The sequence below is a fragment of the Eptesicus fuscus genome, chromosome 2 (genome assembly GCF_027574615.1).
Source record: "Eptesicus fuscus isolate TK198812 chromosome 2, DD_ASM_mEF_20220401, whole genome shotgun sequence".
NCBI lineage: Eukaryota > Metazoa > Chordata > Mammalia > Chiroptera > Vespertilionidae > Eptesicus > Eptesicus fuscus.
Window position 1 is genome coordinate 39,877,860 of NC_072474.1, and position 6,396 is coordinate 39,884,255.

Genomic DNA, 6,396 nt, shown 5'->3' on the forward strand with positions numbered 1-6,396 from the left:
GGACAGCAAATTTAATACAAGGTAACTAAGGAGAATATATGATTTAATACAAGATAACTAAGGAGAATATATGTGTTGTAGGAATTGAAATTAGATCACTACTCACTCAACAATCCCTAATTATGTGGAATGATGTGTTTCATATTAATTCAATTCTCATCATACTAAATTGTCAGTTAAAGCAGAGAGGCAATGGCAGGGCTATCTGCAGTGGTTAGACATTATGGGAACTTTAAAATATATTTTAATTGAAATTTTAAAATAGCTAAACAATAAGTTGACCAAGACAATTATTTCACATACCAAAGCAGCATATCTTATTGATTAAAAAGTAAGGCATAGACATAAAGTGTTATCACATTTCCCACAATACCCACAGAATCATAAATGTGTGTATAAGTGTATGTCTATGTGCATGTGTATTTCTATTCATTTAGACAACATATATTGATTATGCTTCTATCTGGCCTTGAGTCAGTCCCTTCAGTAGGCTATTGGGACAGGAGAAAAGTCATTGAAAAAAATTGACACAGTTCTTAGCCTTAGGTAATGAGGAATATAGACAAATGGGCAACTAATGTTCAGTGAAAACAATGTGATGCAAGGAGTTATATGGGACTGAATGGGAGAAACAACTTACACACACTTGAAGAAGCAGAGGAAGCAATAGGGCAGAGAAATTAGAGAACAATTTGGAGACAGCAAAGTGAAGAAGAAAGAAACAGTTCTAAACAGAGGGAAGTGCAAATGAGAAGGCTCGGGTGGAAGACAGTCTGTGACACTCTAAGATTGGAATATGTGCAGTGTGTCCAGAACAAAAGGGAGTGGCACATGAAGGAGGGCTAAGGATGCCATGGAGTAAGAAGGAAGTATTCCAGGACAGATGATATGGTCACTGGTATCACATGCTGCCAAGATAACAACAAGAAAAAGATGGAAAAGTGTTCATTGGATTTAGCATAGAGGCCTTGGTAACTGGCAAAGCAGTTTTAGTGGTGTGGTGGCCCCAAAATCAAATTATAGTGGATCAGGGAAAAAAGCAAAGAATAAGAAAATAAAACGAGAGCACCAATAATGCTTTCATTAAGTTGGACCATTAACCTTTTGCACTTGGATGTCGAGTGTCACTCGACACGGTTAGCATTAGAATAAAGGAATCGAGAAAAAAGCAAGCGAGTGCAAAGGGTTAATGGGAAGAGAGAAGTAAAGGAAATGTGAGAGGAGAAAGTTATATTAGAAAAGATGAGGAAGATTTGAGCATAGTAAAAACCTGAAGGGTAAGAACCAATAAGAAGAAGATATTGATCCAAGAAATACAAATAATCAATAAATCCAAGTCACTTAGAGATTGGGAGAAATGCAATTTAGGGCACAGATGAAGGGAAGAGCCCTGGTTGGGAGGAAGTGGGTAGTGTCACTTTCATTTTAAGAAAAGGGAAAAAAGAAAGAATTAATGTAAATCCACATAAATGTCTACCTTGGCTGGAAGTTGAAGAAATTGTATATTCTTTACATGATCACTACTTTAATGTTTTCAGTCTCATTTTTTAGAGAAAGTATTGCATTCTATTCCAAGGCTAGTAATGAGTTACCCAGAATATTCTGATGCCTTTCCATTTGAGCTAGAAAGAACAAGTAAGGAATGAGCCAAATTACACAAAGATGGGGCAAAGCAATTGCAATACAAAGGCTGCCCAGTATCACTCCAGAGAGACCTCACATGTCATTTAATATGAACCTCAGGACAACTTAGCAAACTACATTAAGTTTTTCCATCCAGGGATTGGCTGGAGTCTAAGTGGCTGTACCAATGATCATCTATACTTTTGTGGTCCAAATGGAAGGCTATGAAAGCTGTATAAGAGATTATCAGTTCAGTAATTGTTCACATTAATATTCAGGAGTCACCTAGGAATCTGTTAAAATGTCTAGTCTCTGGCCTCACCAGCACACATTCTAATTCAAATGAATCTATGGCAGGCACCACATGATTCAGACAGATGTTTCACTTTGGGCAAGATCTAGTAAAAGATGGGAAGAAACCAGGCCAAGCCATCCAAATACTTAGCCCAGCTTTCTAGGTCCTAAAATGGAGAGCTAGAAAGAAAAGAAAAAAAAGATTCTGTGGACCTAAGTAGCAGGGCCAATAAACCAGTAATTATGGCAGGTTGAGAAAAGTAATAGAATATATAGCAGTAACAATTAAATGTTTTTACTGCGCACTTTGTGGGAGAGGAGCAATATTATAGTACTTTAAGAAACATATGGGACCTGACTGGCGTGGCTCAATGGTTGCGTATCAACCTCTGAACCAGGAGGTCACGGTTCGATTCCTGTCAGGGCACATGCCCAGGTTGCGGGCTCGATCCCCAGTGGGGAGCATGCAGGAGACAGTCAATCAATGATTCTCTCTCATCATGATGTTTCTGTCTCTCTCTCCCCCTCCCTTTCTCTCTGAAATCAATAAAAATATATTTTTTTAAAAAGAAACATATGGGGACAAAGAACTGCACAAATATCTATGATAATTTATGTACAGTAAAATTAAGGAATTTATTTGGTGTCATTTGTATCTTGGACCAGCTGCAACTAACATTTATTATAAAATTAAAAAAACAAACATATTCTCTTCTGTTTGGAATAATATAAACTGGTTCATCTAAAAACAAAGCTGAATAATCTCTAGTGGCTGCTTGCAAACTCTGAATTAGAAAAAATCGCTATTTAATTTTTAAATTATAAAATGATACAGAGCCCAGCCAGTATGGCTCAGTGGTTGAGAGTCAACCTATGAACCAGGAAGTCCCGGTTGGAATCCCGGGCAGGGCACATGCTTGGTTTGTGGGCTCGATCCCCAGTGTGGGGTGTCCAGGAGGCAGCCGATCAATGATTCTCTCTCATCATTGATGTTTCTATCTCTCTCTCTCTCCCTTCCTCTCTGAAATCAATAAAAACATTTTAAATTATACAGAAAGAAGGTTTTCTTTTATGTCTTAAATAACAAATAACTATAAAACTGGCATCTAGAATCAAGTCTAAGCCTGTTTTAAGTCAACAAGCAAGAAGTAGCCATGTGTTTACAGCATAAATGCCACAGGCATTCTAAAGGCATAAAACTTATCTTTTCCTTCAAAGCACTTTATGTAGAGATGAAAACATACTTCTTCTCTGTTCCTAAGTCTCACAATGCTAATTTTACTCTCATTTTCTTTTCATCACCTCCAATATCAACCTCATCAACTCATCAAAAACACTATTAATACCTGAGCTGGGAACTGTGCTGAGGTGCATACAAAGTGTAAAGAGCTTCCAGATTAAACAAGTAATTATACAAATGCCCTTTAGTGCACATTTACCAGCATAAAATCTGCATGAGGGGAAAATAGCCAAGGCAGCCAAAGTTATACATTTCTAAACACAATGCATCACCTGAGTTAAAAAGAAGAGGCTTAATGAAAATAAACAGAGCTTTGAAAGAGAGATTTAAAGCCTCAATGCAGCTTAGGACAAGTTGTGACTTTTCAGTATCACATAGACATTACATCAAAAATGACTACATTCTACCAAAGGGAAAGGAACGTCATTGGTGCCACATTGAAATCATCATCTCTCTGTAAGAATGTATTTTAAGTGGGAAATTTAGCAGCATTTCCCCAAGCATAAATATCCTAAACATTTTCTATATTGTGTTCACTTTATTATATTTAGTTTCACTTTTTGAGGGAGGTTCTTTGAAACAATAGTTTAAAAGAGGGAGAAGAAAATGTAGTGAAATCCTGAAGTGTCTAAACTTTATCCTTAGGAATTCAGACCATGTCAAAAATAAAGACTCATAAAAGTAAAATAATGATAATCTATACTAACAAAAGCCTAGGTGGTCCTCATGTGCGATATTGTCACAAGATGGCCATCACAAGACGGCCATCACAAGATGGCTGGCAGGGGAGGGCAGTTGTGGGTGATCAGGCCAGCAGGGGAGGGCAGTTGGGGGTGAACAGGCCAGCAGGAGAGGGCAGTTGGGGTGATCAGGCCAGCAGGGGAGGGCAGTTGGGGATGATCAGGCTGGCAGGGGAGCGGTTAGGGGGCAATCAGGCTGGCAGATAGAAGCGGTTAGGGGCAATCAGGCAAGCAGGCAGGCAAGCGGTTAGGAGCCAGCAGTCCCGGATTGTGAGAGGGATGTCCGACTGCTGGTTTAGGGATCGGGCCTAAACCAGTAGTTGGACATCCCCCAAGGGGTCCCAGATTGGAGAGAGTGCAGGCTGGGCTGAAGGACACCTCCCCCCATCCCCATGCACGAATTTCATGCACCGGGCCTCTAGTTCATTATAATAAACCTCACATCAGTGCAATTTAGCTTCCACTTTGACACAGGTGTGGACAGCCTCCCACTGTGTATGACTCCATGCAGGAGAGATTTCTCAGAAGAGAGATGGACAACCTTGCCAATAAACTGGAGAATGTTCCAGTGAGGCAGGATCCTAGTAAATATCTAGTTTGATCTACTGGTCCAGAGCATTCTTGTGCCTAAGATATCTTTTGGTTCACTTTCCCACCACTACCGCCACCAAATTCCCTGATAACACATAAAGATTAGCCAAAAATTACACAATGAATAAATGTAAATTATCCCAGTCACTCAATCTTTAATGTTTACATTTTTGTTATCCTGGACACTTTTATGATGAGTAATGACACAATTTCATGACGCTCTTTAAAATGCTGAATATGGAAGAATGATTCTGCCTTTTTTTTTTTTTTTTTTAATCCCAAATGTGTTTTTTGAAATGGTTTCCCACCCAGCTTGATTCAGGGTGTTTTTAGCCACTTCCTTCTGAAGCAGCATCCTTCCATCAGCCTTGCTTTTCCTTCTGGAGGCTGACAGAGGACAGTGGAGCAACTAATGCACAAAACCACCATTCGTTCTTGGCTAAAAAAGGTGGTGACTTATAGCATCCTGGGCATTTCACATCCATGAAGTAGGACTTGGGGCTCTGCGTCACTTCTTGTGTTTCCTCTTCTCTTCTGGAGAGGGATGGAGATCCTCAGCGAGAGGCATGTTGTGGTGGGGAGGTCCTCACCACCCGAAAGACTGGTTCTGCCTTTGAATGTTACAAATGTCTGCATTCCAGTTTCTTCGCAGGGAATATAATTAGGGATCGCATCACCAGTTTTCAGAAGTTGGGATTCTCTTTTGTTATGAAGTGCCAAAATGCTTTTCTGTGTGTGTGCAGTACTGTGTGCTATGATGGGTATTTAAAAATTGCTTCAACTTAGAATAATTTATGCTTAAGATATACCTGGAGAATTAAAGTTGCTTACAGATGAACAAAGTTGCACTCATTTTGAAAGTCTCGTGAAGCACTTCCCCTTAGGTTTAAAATTCTCCCAAGGTATTTTGTGGTCATTTTAACTATCTTCTTTTGGCTTACTAGTAAAATTGAACCTGTTTTCTACAGTTACTACATTTCTACATTGACTAGTCATTTGTAGATCTTCTTCCAGAAGATCCTTATGGAATTGTTATAGAATTAGAGAAAAGGAGGAAGAATTTTCCAGAGAATTGAAGACTAGCAGGTTAGGAACATTCAAGGATGATATGTTTTCATCAGAATCTTATCCCACAGCTCAGTTGGCCCTCACACCTAGCACTTGCGTCTCTCTCGGATGGTGCAGCATCTAAAGACAGAATATAATGAAAGTTGATAAACATATCTTCCTTAAAAATTAAAAGAAAAAAGTATTGGAATTTAATACTGACATATCCTTACTATTATTTTGCTCCAATATTATAGCCACTAAACTGAACTTTCTATGTCTTCTCATGGAGCATTATCAAAACAATATCTTGTTCAATGTTTTTTTAATAAAGTATTGGGTTGACATTAGTTCATATGGTCATATAGGTTTCAAGTGTACATTTCTATGATACATGATCTATATATTGTATTGTGTGCCCACCACCCAAAATCAAATAATCGTCTGTCACCATATATATGGCCCCCTTTACCCTTTACTACTCCCCCACCCCCTTTCCTCTGGAAACCACCATATTGTTGTCTATGTCTATGAGTTTCAGTTTTATATCCCACATATGAGTGAAATCATATGATTCTTAGCTTTATCTGACTGACTTATTTTGCTTAGCATAATATTCTCAAGGTCCATCCATGTTGTCAGAAATGGCAGTATTTCATCTTCTCTTGTGGCTGAGTGGTATTCCATAGACTATATAAGGTGTCCCAAAAAATGTATACAAATTTTAACAGCTGATAACTCAATCTTCACTCCTTTTCAGGTTTAACTGATTTGAAATAATGGGTGAAGCCAGATTAAGATTTGAACAAAGAAAATTTATCCTAAAGTGCCACTAGACTTTTTTATGGGGATACATAAAAG

The 6,396-nt window shown here is 38.6% G+C and overlaps 1 pseudogene; it reads right to left on the bottom strand.

Annotated features, from left to right (window-relative positions):
• Nucleotides 1-4,806: 4,806 nt before the first annotated feature.
• On the bottom strand, nucleotides 4,807-5,056 carry LOC114234669 (40S ribosomal protein S27-like; annotated as a pseudogene).
• Nucleotides 5,057-6,396: the final 1,340 nt, after the last annotated feature.